Genomic DNA, 14,759 nt, shown 5'->3' with positions numbered 1-14,759 from the left:
CGCTGTTGGCTGCTTCGGGGCTGCCCCCCCCCATTGTCTGCCGACCCGGGGCTTACCAGGGTTCACTGGGAGGCACCCAGAGAGACGGAGACAAATAGTAAACTGTGTTTCTCACAATTTGGAGGTTCCACCGAGATAGCACCTCATTTCCATAACTCCAGGAGATCCCAAGTGTGAGGCGCCCTGCTTAGTTCAGCAGCTCAACCGAGCTTCTCCTGATGTTATCGGTGATAGCAGGTCTGACACTCAGTAGATAAAAGGGATAAAAAGAAAAGGGGAAGAAAAGGTTCCCCAAGAAACCGTGGCAATTGTCAGCCCCTAAACTGTGCATGAAGACCTACACAGGTAAGTATAGTGGGGGGAGGGGGGCTGTGAATACTGGGACAGTGAATGGTGTGTGTGTGAGATGTGGACTGGACCATCCAGATCTGCGAAGAGAGTGTGGAGTCCGTCTACCTGCAGTTCCATCTCCCTGCAAGGGGACCAGCCAGCAAAGGGACAAAGCGAAAGGGGGGGACCAAGTGAATCCCGGAAAAATTGTAAGAAATGACTATAACTCGATTCTGTGTGTAGGAGCAACAGCTCCAGTAAGTACTACACCGGGCCTGGACCTGATGTACATTGGAGCTGAAGCCTGATACTCTAAGTCGGTGCTTAAGTATACAGCTGGGTGAGTCACTGGAGTGATTAAGAATGTTTGTGTGTGAAACAGTAGTTAGAACAGCAAACTGCCAAAGATGTGACATGAAGAGGTTCTGATCCTTATTCAGGGAGACTGAAATCAAGAGTTAAGTAGAAGTTATTCCACTTAAAGAAGCATTATAAAAGAGGGGGTTCTGAAGAAATTTAAAGCATTTTAGTAGATAGGACCTATTAAAAAATATATTAACACCCTATTAAATAACAGAGGTACCTTAGTGTTGTGTCAATGTGTGAATAGAAAATGAAGAGAGTATGTTTTACATCTTGTGGAATTGATGAATGTAAAGATTTTGGGTTGTAATTTTCTGTTTAAGTTGTAGACTCAAATGTGAACTTTTGAATACAGTGTGAGTGTAAAATCTATCATAATAAATAGTACTAAACATCCACACAACAGACAGCCTGATTCCGAGAGTGTGAAAAAGTAAATTAAGAATCAGAAATCAGGCATTGAAATGTCTTAATTTCTATAAAACTGTAAAAAGTAAACAATCCAAAGATAAAAACTGCTTTGCGAGAGACAGTGACTGAGTCACAAGAAGCAAAGATAATTAAAATAGTGTGTAAAAAACAGCATTTAGTTCTCAGAGATTAGAGAATGAGACACAGGCCAAGCCATGAGGACCCCTGAGGGAAAGTAAAACATGGAAAACTGTGGAACAGTGGTTATTAGGGGGGTTGAAGAAACTACCCCATGGGCTCGGAATGCCCACGAGACATTTGCTGAACAGCAGAAGAATGGGAAGGCCCCAGCTGAGGAGCTAGAGAAATTAAAAAAAAAAAAAAAAGGCAATATTCAAATACAAATCATAAGACAGTAAGTAGACAAGCCTTACTGAAGATAACTTTCATTATTCATACTAAGCCAAGTTAATAAAACAAGAAGCTAAATGATCTATTAAAATAAGTGCAAAAAGTATATATATACAAAAAGATGAGAAGGGAGTAAGGACAGTAACAAAAATAATGGCAGCTGCTGTTATAGGGGAAAACCAACTTGTAAGAACCCACTCCCATAAAGAAGTGAGACACTAGTCAGTGCAAAAAAAAAAAAAAAGGAAAAAAAGTCTCTAGAGAGAAAAAAGAAATCCAACCACCAAAGCCCAATCTGTCATTATTGTAAAGAAAAAGGACATTTAAAACAAAACTGTCCTCAGAGGGACCTAAAAGTTTTCAGACTCAAAGAACTGACGAATAAGGATGTCAGGAGGTATTTTCAGTTTTTCTTTCCAAATTCAAAGCCCCAACTAACATCTTGAGTTTTTGCCTTTAAAGTCTTTTTATAATCCTTTAAAAATACAATAACTTAAGATAAACAACTTATTAAAAGCAATACTAATCATGAATAGTTTCAGTTACCTTCTAACAACCTGCTAAAAATTTTACAAATAAACTGCATATTGCATTAGCAGAGTGCTTTAAGAAACACACTATAGTTCCATTGAAAACAGTTCCTTTAAACCATGTTTATTACTACTTTACTTTTGTTTGTGATACTGAGTCCCGTTTAAAACAATAGTTAAAAGCTACTTATATATGACCTAACCTACCTTCTTAAGCAAACGATACAAAAATTCAACATAAGCAAATGAAATAATTTTAAATAATAGTAATATTATATAAAACTACTGTGAAAACCAAAAAGTATGCCCTATCTTTGTTAATCTTTTAAAAGAATTAGCTTACCCTTATTAGCATTACAAAAACAATCACAGCAGTTGTCAAACCCTACTATAAAGCTCAAAGATTTTATCTCCTTTCTTATTAACTTAGTCTTTGACAAGCTAACTCTTATCATCAAATAGCCTTAATGCCCTCTCTTCTAAATTCTCTTGTGAAACAAGTTTAAAAAAACCAACTTATTTTTATATAAATCACTAAAGTAAGTCACCTTTTCTTGATATAGTCTGTTTATACTCTTTCCCTTACCATGTCTTCTCCTCAGAACTAATAGTATTCTTAATGAAACAAAGTTCATGCTTCATTTAAACATTCTTTTTTAAAAAAATAAAAGAAATAAAACTATGTGAAATCCATACATTTGTGAAAAATATAGAAGTGATACAATTTTATTTGTCTTAAGCATTAGCTAGTGTTTAATATTCTGTACCAAGAAGTTTGTTATAATCTTGCCTAACATCAGTTTATTTTTTTAACTTTTTGCTTTCTTCTTACACATTCAAAAAATACCCTGAAAACATTTATAAAGTTACCTAAAATAATCATCAGTATAACAAAATACGATTTTTTTTTTCCTGAAAAACTAGTTATTTCCTTTCCTAGATGCCCATTATGGGGCATTAAAAAGGAAGTTATAGCCATCAGCATAAATTTATATTTTCAGCTTACTAATACATAATATCATTTTATTACATTACTTAAGTAATACTTTCACTATAACCAATGAGAAAATATTTAAAGCCTTATGCTGTAAGCTGTTTTCAACTGAAAAATTCTACATCCACTTTGCTTTTAGATGAAAACAACTATTTATTGTATTTTTGAAAATGTTTTTTCTCCTATAGTCTTCTTTCCCCTAGAAATATATTATTGTGCATTCCTTCCAAATTAAACTAAATAAATCAAAACTATAAGAATCAGTTTTTAAACTTTATAATTTGTAAGTTTGCGATTTGTAAATTGTTAAACACTAAGTGCTCTCAAGGTGTAAAGAGTAAAACCTTAGAAAATATTTTATAAAAGTGCTCCGAGAGAGAGACTACTCCAGTGTTTATAACTTTGATTTTGTTTAATTTAGTATAAGAAACACCTTCCCAGAGAGAGGAGTGAGACTTTTAAGAATCAACTTGCACAGAGCACCCCTAGAGATGATCACTCCAACCTTTAAAATAATATAATATACAAGCTTTATTTTCTTTATTAAATAAATTTAGTGCCAGGTCGTCTTCTACAAAGATAATCTGGGCACAAGGGTACTTGGTGTAACATTCAAGTGATTATTGCTTAGATCTCTGCCCTGCTTGCCGGGAGAGAGTTAAAAAAAAAAAACTGGGGAAAGTCATTACCTGCTGCCAAACTTGATTATCATGTCCAAGGAAAGCTTTAAAATGCAAATAAAAAAATGAAAGAAAAAAAAAGGAAAAAACCAAACCACCATACTTTGTGGGAACTGTAACAAGTTGTTGCACTTGAGCACGCTCTTTGCCCAGGTTTTTTTTGGGGAATTCCAAACATCCCTGCACTGAAGATAGGGAGAGCAAATTTAGACTGCAAGCAACAGATTTACAGCTAGATGTATGTCTTAGGTTGGAAATGGGGGTGTGTACTCTATTCCTATCTGTTAGGGGTGGGGCAGTTATCTTCTGTTAATTGGGCAGTTTTCTTTATCTCTTCCACCAACCAATCCTCCCTCCAGCAAATATCTTCTGTTAATGGGCCATTGAGTCTCACTGCATGACTAATAGAAATTCCATCATCCCCTTGTGAAAAGTTCCGCCCAGAGGGACGAGTCAAGCATTTCTACCTGGATATAATCTGAGATTTGGAAGACCACAGCCAGCCTTTTCCACTGGATTCTCATAGGAAGACCGGGCTCATCTACACCACCACTGGATCTTCAGAGAAAGACTACACCCTTCTACAGGATCACTGCTTCAACAGAACCACATCTGTCACTCCAGGAGGACTGCAGCCACCATTTCAATTGGACTGCTACCAACACCCTGATCAACAGTGTCAGGTCGTATTCTGACTCTGTCAGTGTTGTTTTGTATTACTGTGTTGTTTATTTTTTTATTTTCCTAATAAAGAACTGTAATTCCTGCTCCTATATCTTTGCCTGAGAGCCCCTTAATTTCAAAATTATAACAATTCGGAGGGAGGGGGTTTACATTTTCCATTTCAGGGGAGTCTCCTTCCTTCTTTAGTAGACACATGTCTTTTCAAACCAAGACAATGTAACATCTATTTCTTCACTTTAATCTTTGTCACATTGTGGAAACCATGAGAAGTTTTTGTTTTCTTTTGATATTAGTCTATAGTGGGTCGAATTTCATTTTTTGTGTCTATAATGCCCTACCAACAAATGAAATAGAACTATGTAAAAACAAATGAAACTTTTAGATTGTCATCATAGTTGTTTACATTGTCAAATTTGTTACCGCTTGTAATTTGCTTATATTTGCATTGCAAAAAAATCAAATATTGCTCAAAACATTTAATATATAATTAGGTTAAAATTCTTTTGCCAAGATTGTTTCATCTTTTTCTAAAAGAAGATACGATATGACAAAATGTCTTATGAAGGTACAATTTGTTTTAGCTGATTTTATTTTGAAAGTTGGTGCAGAAGTTTATACATGTAAGAAATCATACATATATATATTGACTTTCCCAATTTTACTTTAAAAAAAGTTTTATTATAATTTGGCTAAATTTCTTTTAAAAGTTATGAATTAGTGAACTGTGAAAAATCCATATTATATGATTGGCTCTTTGCAAACATTAAAATGAATACTATATGTGTTATGTTGGAAAGCTATGCTGTATTAATCTCTTTTAAAGTACTGTGATAAATATAGCTTTTAGGCTATAGCATAATATTAAAATAGAAACTATGTGATGTAAGACTTTTTGTAACTAGCTCAAGGAATGGATAAGATAATCAAGAACTTCTTCGCATAGAGATAACAGCAACAAGACACCAAAATCCCAAAAGAATTATTGCCTCCTTATCGGGAAAAGCCAGACTTCAAGGGACCAGGGGGGGGATTGAAATTAAGCAGAAACACCCTTAGTTTGAAAGGAATGTTTGAATCATGTATGAGATGTATGAATATGCAACAGGCTATTGCTTTTAAGGGTTAATCCTTTGTTAGCAAGGCATGCTTTTGTGGCAGAATGCAAAAGCACCCTGATGTCCGTAATTCTTTGGTTTTTTATTGTCTTTTATTGTCCTAACTTTGATTGTCCAAATTCTTATTGTCCTAATTTTTATTACTATTTTCAGTACTATTAAGCTTCTAAAATTTTACCAAAACTGAATGGCATTTTTCAAATGAACTAAAGAATCCTAACAGTGTAAATAAAATACAAAACCATCTTCTACCAACTCTCAAAACCACCTGAACATATTTAATATACTGTGAAGCTTCCTATTTTCTAGGGGGACATTCTAATTTTACCTCACTTCTTTTAGTTATACTAATCAATTTAGTAACCCTAGCACCCTCTACTCCACGAGAGTTGCAGAGTGTAAGAAGTCAAAAGAGAAGGAGACTTTCTTAAAGTAATACAACTGAATTTAAATAATTGATTTTTTTCACCCACAAAGCTGCAGTTTCTGTTTTGTGTCAAAATTAAAATTACTACAGTGTCAGTCTATTCCCTAAAAAATAGTCTTAATGTAAAAATATGTTTGATGAAATTTTTCCAATTATATATGAATAGTCAACCTATTTTACAACCTTTAAAATATATAAGCACACATCTTCAACAAATTTATTCACATTTGTTCCAAGGTACAATTATATTACAATACCTGAAGATCCCTTTAACTAATAGGTATTAGATTCATGATTACAATTAAATTTATATTTTTAATAATTAAAATAACTATTATATTACATTATTACTTCTATCTTTTCTCTTACTAACCACTCTCAGGCATTACTCACTGTGGGCAACCCACAAAATTAAGAAAAATCAGAAGAAAAGTCATAACAATGTTTAAGTTATGGGGTAAATTGTCAAAGACTGAAATATAATAGTTTATGGCTTAAACATTTTCATGAAGACTTTTACCTTTTATAACAGAACTGTGTTACAAAAGCTGCAGAGATGACCATCACACCCTGAGTAAAGCTCTGAGAGGCCCCACTTCATTCACTGATGAAGATAAGAAAGTAACTCAGAGCTAGAGGCATTCACAAAACACAAGCCTAATACCACAAGCCCCAAGGCAATCAGCTGCCAAGCTCACACAGACCCTCACACCAAGAGGCAGAGGTAGGGGAAGAGAGAAAGAAACTTTGAGTGTATGTTAAAAAAAAGCCTCTGATCAGAGTCATCAATGAGCACCCATCCTCCAGTGTGCAAGAAAGCCCAGCTGAAAAATCCCTTCACCCAGAAAAAAAAAAAAGACTCATCCACAGCAGAAGGGGGTGTCATAACCCATCAAAAGCTTCCCCCAAAAGAGTCCCCAGACCCTACACTAGAGCACTGCAGCATAGTACAACAGATCCATGGTATTACAGGGGACAATGTCAGACTGACCCCCTACAGAAGAGACATGCGAGCGTTCCTGCTTAGAAAAAACTAATAAAAGAAAACAAAAAGACATTCTTTAAAACACTCAGAAGGGTGATATGCTTCCACCTAACCCCTGTCACCCTCTCTGTCCCTCACCCCCACACATACTTCCTTTTTCGATTTTATTCTCCTTTTGTTTTCCTTTCTTGTTCTTTCTCTGTATTTAATACAAAAAGTTTAAGCTCAAGCCAAATAAAATAAGAAAAAAACAAAGGGGGGAAATTGTTATAAATAACAAATATAGTTATTGGCTTTCACACTTATGTATTACTTTTGTTTTGCAAGTTATTATTGTTATAAATACATATAATATTGGCTTTTTGCAAATATTAAAAATGGATTCTATATGTATAATGTTAAGATAACTTTGCTATAGATATAGCTTTTATTTCTGCTATTAACAAAACTTAGACATGTAGTGAAATTGCTGATATAGTTATGCTTGTGGTAATTCACCTGCCTGCTTGTTTAGGATAACATCCAATGAACGTATGATGAAGACCCATGCTACTATCAGCACCTACCATCTGTAGAAAGTATGGACCAAAGCCCAAGCTGGAGGTGATAATAAGAACGGACCAAAACCACAGCCAAGAAATATGCATGCTCTAAAAAGGTGGACCTGAGGAGGAGCCATGCTAAACAGTTCTTGGAACATGCAAACTAGTTTGGGGGAAAGTTTAAATATGCATAATTGTTTATGAATATGCAGTAGGTTGATGCAATAGAAAAGGTATGTAAAGGGTGTCTCCAAAATAGCAGGTGTGCTCTTGGCTGAATGCCAAGCACCCAGCTGTTAAACTTTGCTTTATTATCTTGGTCTCCTATTGTCCTTTCTTAAACTATTAAATTTTACCAGGAGAGTGAACCTCACTTTTCACATTATTGATCACAAAAATCCTGATATAGTACAATTTGTAATTACTACTTTTGATATAGTATAATCTGTCAGTTTATGTATGCACCATATAGCTTTTATAAATAGTAGTGTAATTTATACTATTTTAGACCATCGCATAATAGAGACTGAAAAATGTTGAAATGCTTTTTCATGTAACTAACTCAGAAAATAGTGCAAAATAATTAGGTGGTTTCCCACATTCGAGGACTATCTTATCTGGAAGACAAGATAACAGCAACAGAAATCCGAGCACCGAAAAAAATTTATTGACCCACGTTATCAGGGAGTGAAAATACAACAGGATGGAACCACAGGAAGAAATAAAATATATTTGTTTTATTTACAAGATAGCATGAAGACAAGTCAAAAGTTAAAACCAAGCAAAAGAACATTGAAACTCAAAAGAATGTTTGAATATGTATAAACTCTTATGAATATACATGCACCCCCTATAATATAACAATATACAGAAAACATAGTTTAAGTTAACAGTGTGCTTTTGGCAAATAGCCAAGTACCCCAGCACTAGATTTTATCCCTTTTATTGTTTAATAAACTTTTATGAAAATTTTAAATAGTAAACTGTGTTTCTCACACCTATATAACCTGACATAAATAACTTTCATATACAATGTAATGGCTAGTATATGGTTAACTAGTTGCTTAATGATGAACAGGCAAAAAAAAAAGAAGAAAAAAACCTCACCAGGTGGATAGTTTCAGAGATAGATGAGTATAGTGCTAATGAAAAATTGGCAAATGTAAAGCCAATTAGCCACAAAATATAGAATTTAGGCCAGCTAGGGCCAGACAGACCAAGGAACACTGTAACCATGCATGCTCCGAAGACCAAGTTTAAAAGTTCAGATGCGAAGACGACTTTGGAAACCTTCATCAAAGACCCCTGAATTGGGAAGGCGCAAGTGCAGTGCAAAAGAACTATGTAATAACCATGAGATCATACTATGTAAATTAGTTCTGGCACGTATATGATGTTATAATGACATAGTAACACTAAGCAATACTTATTGTATAACTATACCACAGCAGTCGACAAAGGTGGCTGAGTTAGGAGGAGAAATCCCTCTCACCTCCAGTGCTGCAATAAACAAATACCTGCTCTATAGACACCAGTCTATGGGGTTTTATTTCCAGCCTATCTTTCGGCTATCCCTTTGTTCCTGGGGAGTTTATTAGATTTAACAATTTTGTATCTAGTGATTATTCATTGTTTGTTTTTTTTTTTTTTTGTCTGTTGCTGTTTCACTTGTTAGTAAATTGTTGTTTTTTCACTTATATCTACTCATGTGCATTTCTCCTTATTGATGGAAAGGGATTGGTTAAAACTAAGGGGAGGTAACTAATTTTATAGTGTCCCCGTTAAATTGTCTTTAAACCAAGACACTTGTGGATAAAACATGCTTGCTTTTTAATGCAACAGTATTCTGCTAAAGGGTAGGATTAAGCTAAAAGCCTAAAGATTTTTGACTCATAGCAATTTTAAATGATCAAACCTCACTCCTAAAGGCATTTTCAACAGTTTTCTCTTCTCAGTAATATTACTCAATTTCTACAGGTAAGCATTTTGAATTTATGGATCAATCAAGAGATGCTTAGAAGTCCCATGATTTAGAAAAGGAAAAGGTTGTTTTGCTTCAACACATTGGACTCCCTATTCTGGTATATCACATACTTTTCACCTCTACCATGGCTGAAAATTTCAGAGAAATTATCATACAAGCATTTTATATGCAACATGCCTAATATTAACATATTAAATATATATATAGTCCAATATTTATTCTCATCTTCCCAGTCAAATATAATTTATTCTTATGCTATAACATTTGGTTTATCTCTAATAAAAATAAACAGAAATGAGGAGCTAAGTATTTATCAGACTAAGATGAACATGTGATCTGATGTCCAGAAAAGGAGACTAATGCTAAATAATATTAGGGTTCAAATATCACCTCACACTGGGATTAATTTTTAAAATTACAAACAAAACTAAGGTGTGAAATCCAATAAGATAACCTGAATACCCAAAATTAAAAAATGAGCAGCTTTACATAAGCAGAAATAACAACTTGCTTTCTCTTTTAACAGTGAAGACTTTTCCATTTGACTCCCCAATAATATTAGGAGCAGGTAAAAAATAACATTGGAAATTTCACACTTACATTTAGCTTATACAGGATACACAAGACTTCGGGGTTATGAAAAGACCTCAGGAACAGCATTTCAAGGACATCAGTCTGAGATAAAATTTTCAATAACTTGCTTCCTTTGTCAGTCTTATCCAAGACTGGCTCTATCCTGTTTCAGTTTTTCACAGGAAAAGCATGGAAATATTGACTTCCATTTAATTATTAGACAAAGCAGGAACAACATTTTAATGTAAATATAAAACAGTTAAAGAGAACATATCCACTGTAAATAAAGGACTCTTGAACACATTAAGCCACAATTATTTTCTACTCAACATATACACAAGAAAGATAACAGATTTTAATTAGAATAAGTAACAGCTGCAAAGTAGAGAGTAATAACTCATCTCTTCACAATCAAATTAAAATACATGGTCTATGGTCACCAAGACAAGCAGCTGCAGTGACAGCACAATCTTCAGCTGAGTCCTCTTGCCCACGTGCACGGGGTGGGGGGATGGTCCTGAAATAGGGAAGGGAAACCGGGGAGAGGAAAGACGTGCTAGAAGCTCACACCTTGTCCGAAAGCAGGACTAGGGGAAACAGCAGCCAAGCCCACACACTTATAAAAAGCTTCTAGGGAGCCTTAGTAATTAGGGCAGGCAAAAAGGACATGGCATGGCAGTTTGCATGGAATGGCACTGTAACACCACAGGCCTGACTAGGGAGAAATGGTATCTACCTGTCGGAAGGCCACAGCTTCTCTAAACACTGCACCTGCCTTGACTGACACAGCTCTGATGGGAAATGGGAACACACTGTTACCCAAGTGTCAGGCTGCAGGATGTGCCCTATTCTTATGCCAGACAACAGTGGTGAGAACACCTGTGGGAGATGCAACAAGATAGAGGAACTCCTCAGTTTAGTAGCAGAGCTCCAACAGGAGGTGAATAGATTGAAGAGTAGGAGTCTGAGAGATAGACTACAGGAATTGCACACTACCTTCCCTGGGATAGGCCTATAAGAAAGACAGGACATATGATACTGAGGATTCCCTATCCTCTCTCCACCTTGCAGAATGCAGTGTTTTAAGGGATATGGGGAATTGCAACAAGTTCCTGCCTGGCACAGCAGGCATGTCTCCTCCATGACTATCTCACCAAACAATAGGACCGAAAGGTGGAACCAAACAATGATGAGGACAGTAGTTTATCTAGGTTAGAGATGTCACCAAGGTTAAGTCACCCTATGAACTGTGCCAAAACCACTTCCATAAAGAAAAAAAGATGAGTTCTTGTAAGAAGATACTCTCTTCTGAGGGGAACAGAAATTCCAATTTATTAAGGAAAGTATGCTGCCTTCCCAGGGCCCAGCTTAAAGACATGGTAAGGAAACTTCCTACCCTGGTACAGCCCTCAGATTATTATCCATTATTGCTTTTTCATGTAGGCAGAGATTAAGTTGCAATAAGAAGTCCAAGGACATTCAAAAGAGACTTCACAGCCTTGGGACAACTGGTTGAAGGATCAGGAGCACAAGTAGTGTTCTCTATTTTTCCAGTTTCAGGGAAAGAGGAGTGTCTTGGGGTGATTTTATGATGATACTCTATTCCCTAATTGTCTGCTCTATGCCCAGAAATGGTTGCTGTACCTTTAAGGTGGGTCCAGGGGAGGTGGGGGAGCCTTGGGGCTCTGGTGCGGGCTTTCTCGAAACCTCACTCCTGGGCATGCTGGGTGCGGTGAGGACCAGCGTTACTTTGTTGCTTAGCTAGCTTGGTTTTTTGTTACCTTAGGCAAGAAGTTTTTTTTCCTTTTCCCTGGACTTGAAGGCAGCGACAGCAATCCTTTGGCAGCTTTTGGGGTTTTTTTCCTTGAACTGTTCAGCTTGGTTTTGGTCCTAGATCAGACAATTGACAGGAGTCCATCGGCCAGGACTGGTGGGGGAGCTGCAGGGACACCCCATCTCAACCAGACCTTGGAAAAAGCCAACACAATGAAAGACCCTAAATCCACCAGCTTCATCTGCCGTGAAGAGGAGACAAGCATCAGAGATTCACCAAGCTCCCATGTGTTTGTTTCGAGCTGTTGCGTGAACCTTTGTTTTTTTTCTTCCCTGGGACAGAAGCTGAGCACCATTTTTTTCCTCCCTGCCACGTGACCAGCTGTTTTGTTTCTTCCTTCAGCATTTTGGTTTTTTTGTTTTGCTGTGAGTGGGGGGAGGGGGGGGCTGTAAGGTTCTGACAATTCAATATCTAGCATTTATACATTTTTTTCCAGTGCTGTGCAGGCACTTTGTCAATAAACAGTTGTGGTTTTTTCCACTTTCATACACTAGTATTCATTTTCTCATTGGCAGAAAGGGGTTGTTGAAACCCTTTTCTTTAGAGGAAACACTCATTCCAGAGTGAGAAAGTGAAAAACCATAATTACATTCTGGTTTGAAACACATTGTACTGGGGTAAAGCAATCAGTGGTCACCATGCTGCTTGCTTTAATAATGGCTCTCTGGCACCTAGGCATCACTACCTATTTATATGTAGGGGCAATTTTGTCCCTGGCCTATGTCTTTTACAAATCAGGGACACAAATCAGGATTGCCATATTGATGTACTCAGTGCTAATAATTTATGGAAGTTTAGCAGAGGTACTGGGAGCTATTGAGGATGTGTATGCTCTGTTGTTTTTCTGTCCTGGTCTTGGTAGCCTTCTTTGGGGATTTATTAGTAATTACACCTAATCTATTAGGGGAAAAGTAGGGGATGATGTTTCCCAGACCTTCATCTCCTTCTTCCCCTTCAGATCTGGCACATCACCTTTGAGAATGTTCAGTTTCCCCTGGATGGTAAAGATACCACCTTTCTGGTGTTTTATATGGTAGATTTTTTCTATATGTTCTGCAGCTTGTCTAGAATGAGGGCTGAGATTTCCAGAGAGGCTGTCCAGACATCTGCCTCAGTCATGGAAAATTCTGAGAGGTGTGGGGTATGGGAGGAAACAGGCCAAACCCTGAAGAAATTCTCTGATCCGATAGAAATATCTGAAAGAAAATTGCAATGACAACTCTAATGAGAAGAAGTTCATTGCAATGTGCTGGGCCCTGACTAATGCTTACTGCACACTGCTAGATCCTGTAGGTCAGCAGATACAGACAGAGGGGCAGGAAGATAAATCAGCAGACCTCCCAGTCACTCAGACTGCAGCTAAACCAGGTGGGGAACCTAAGCCAATAGCAATTGCCCCTGTCCAGAGAAGGAAACAAAAAACCAAATCCATTCACCCAGTGGACAATGATGGGGAGCCAGGATCCTCACAGCCAGCAGAGGAATCAGAACCAGAAATCATTATTGAGTCTTTGTCCATAGAAAGCCTTCACAGCCTAAGAAAAGATTACACCTGAAGGCCTGATGAATCTATATTAAGTTGGTTGGTCCGAATCTGGGAAACCGCAAGCGATGGTGTAATTCAGGATGGCACTGAAGCAAGGCATTTGGAATCTCTGTCACATAATGTGGGTATTGACCAAGGGATGACAAGGGGGCCCAAAGCTATCAGTCTCTGAACATGGTTTTTGAGAAGCGTGAAGGAAAGATACCTGTGCCAAGAAGATCTCCAGCTACAGCAAAGCCTTTGGAAGACCATGGAACAAGGGATTCAATGCTTGAGAGAACTGGTGGTGATAGAGATTGTTTTCTTAGACGATCAAACAATTAGGAGCCCAGACATGGTAAAATGTATGCCAGTGATGTGGCTAAAACTTGCACAATTTGGGCAACAAGAATATGCCTCTGCTTTAGCAATGATGAAGTGGAATGAGGGGGACGAGACAGTGAATACAATGGTGAGGAGGCCCCGGGTATATGCAGACACTGTGCACAGCCCAACTCAAGCAAGAATTTCAACTGTGGAAACACATCTGTCAGAGCACATACAAAAACTGGAAGACAGGATTGAGGAGACTCATCAGAAACTCAGGAAGGAGATTAAAGACTACCTTCTCCAAATCTCGTCAGTACAGACCAGAGGCCCTGTTATTGGAAGCAGATGTCCCCCAGCTAGGGAGAGAGGGTATACCCCATGAGCTGAGCTGTGGTTCTTCCTGTTTGACTTTGGGAAAAATATGAAAAGGTAGTATGGAAAACCCACTTCTGCCCTGGCAGCATGGGTGTGTGAACTGAAGGAGGAAAATACTGAGTGAGGGAGTTCCACCAGAAGGAAAGTAGCTTCACTTTCCCATAGCTGAGCTGCCAAACATAAGGGAAGGGAGGATGACATGTCCAATCCCCTTAAAGATCAACTGTGGAAACACATCTGTCAGAGCACATACAAAAACTGGAAGACAGGATTGAGGAGACTCATCAGAAACTCAGGAAGGAGATTAAAGACTACCTTCTCCAAATCTCGTCAGTACAGACCAGAGGCCCTGTTATTGGAAGCAGATGTCCCCCAGCTAGGGAGAGAGGGTATACCCCATGAGCTGAGCTGTGGTTCTTCCTGTTTGACTTTGGGAAAAATATGAAAAGGTAGTATGGAAAACCCACTTCTGCCCTGGCAGCATGGGTGTGTGAACTGAAGGAGGAAAATACTGAGTGAGGGAGTTCCACCAGAAGGAAAGTAGCTTCACTTTCCCATAGCTGAGCTGCCAAACATAAGGGAAGGGAGGATGACATGTCCAATCCCCTTAAAGAAACCTCTAGAATGTATGCCCAGGGAGGGAATGATAGCCAGGGCTAGAAGGGC

At 37.6% G+C, this 14,759-nt stretch overlaps 1 long non-coding RNA gene across 1 annotated transcript in view; it reads right to left on the bottom strand.

Moving 5' to 3' along the window:
- Positions 1-11,987, bottom strand: part of LOC121359425 — a 20,950-nt gene extending 8,963 nt beyond the window's left edge. Inside the window, exon 1 of the long non-coding RNA XR_005956041.1 lies at positions 11,811-11,987. This is a non-coding gene — a long non-coding RNA (uncharacterized LOC121359425). The remainder of the gene's footprint in view (positions 1-11,810) is intronic.
- Positions 11,988-14,759: the final 2,772 nt, after the last annotated feature.

This window comes from Pyrgilauda ruficollis, unplaced genomic scaffold, assembly GCF_017590135.1.
Source record: "Pyrgilauda ruficollis isolate IOZ18807 unplaced genomic scaffold, ASM1759013v1 scaffold447, whole genome shotgun sequence".
NCBI classification, from domain to species: domain Eukaryota; kingdom Metazoa; phylum Chordata; class Aves; order Passeriformes; family Passeridae; genus Pyrgilauda; species Pyrgilauda ruficollis.
The sequence above is the reverse complement of the archived record's forward strand: the minus strand, read 5'-3'. Positions and strand labels throughout refer to the sequence as shown.